Here is a 1,206-nt window from a genome sequence, read left to right on the forward strand (position 1 = left end):
GGGTAGAGCAAGGGCTGGATTTGGAATCATGTGACTCTGCAGCACAGGTGGACACAGTCATTCTGGGGAGGAAACAGGAGAAAGATAGAACGTGGCCACTTGAGATGGCAGGTTAGGCCGACCCCAGCCCTCCTCACCGTTCCTTCCTCACTGACCACCAGGCCCTGTGGTTTCTCTTGGCTTTGCTGAGGGTCACACTCAGGGCAGCTGGGACCCCAGGCTCTGGGCTCAGGTCTCACCAACCAGACCCAAGCCTTGGAGCCTGAGGCTCTCAGATCCTGAAACCATGGCTGACCCCACACCATTGGGACTCTTTGTAGCGGATGTGATTCTGGATCCCGACACCACACACCCCAACCTCCTCATTTCTGAGGATCAGAGGAGCCTGAACTGTACACTAGAAAGGCAGAGCCTGCCAGACAACCCCAGGAGATTTCACGATCGTTACTGTGTGCTGGGCTGTGAGAGCTTCATGTCAGGCAGACACTTCTGGGAGGTGGAGGTGGGGGACAGGAAACAGTGGAATTTAGGGGTGTGTAGGGAGAACGTGGAGAGAAAACTTCCTGTTAAAATAACACCCCAGAATGGATTCTGGACAATAGCACTGTTCAATGGGCATGCCTTCCAGGCTCGAACGGATCCCCGGTGCAAACTCACAGTTGCCAAACCTCCTAAAAGAGTGGGGGTTTCCCTGGACTATGAGAGGGGGGGAGGTCTCGTTCTATGATGCCATCGATGGATTGCATATCTAAACCTTCTCACAGGCTTCCTTCTCTGGGCCTCTGTGGCCTCTTTTCAGGATTTTGACACAGGAGCCCACTGCCTTGACCATTTGCCCAGCACTAAAAGGAATGAGGAGTTCCCTTCTGCCTGACCCACTGCCTGACCCTTCCCTGGAGACCCCAGTGGCCTCAGGCTCAGCTGATGGCAATGAGGACCCTCAGACAGAAGAGAGGTCTTTGCTTCCTCCTGCCCAGCCCTGAGCTGAGGGCCTGCTTCACAGCCAATCCTCACAGCAGGAACATACTTACATCAGGAACATACTTACTGAAAACTCACTGAGTGAAGCCTTCACTAGTTATCTTTCACCTTTTCCACATGAGAGATGAGGAGACCAGGATGCAGGAAGTTAATTAACTTTCCAAAGCTCCCTTCCTGCAACCATAGCTCAACTCACAGATAACTTAGAATGTGGTGGGTGCTGGG

General features: G+C 53.2%; 1 pseudogene; it reads left to right on the forward strand.

The window, feature by feature from the left end:
• Positions 1 to 119: 119 nt before the first annotated feature.
• LOC107183489 lies at positions 120 to 1,057 on the forward strand (annotated as a pseudogene).
• The last annotated feature ends 149 nt before the right edge of the window (positions 1,058 to 1,206 follow it).

Source organism: Myotis davidii, unplaced genomic scaffold (genome assembly GCF_000327345.1).
Source record: "Myotis davidii unplaced genomic scaffold, ASM32734v1 scaffold912, whole genome shotgun sequence".
NCBI classification, from domain to species: Eukaryota; Metazoa; Chordata; class Mammalia; order Chiroptera; family Vespertilionidae; genus Myotis; species Myotis davidii.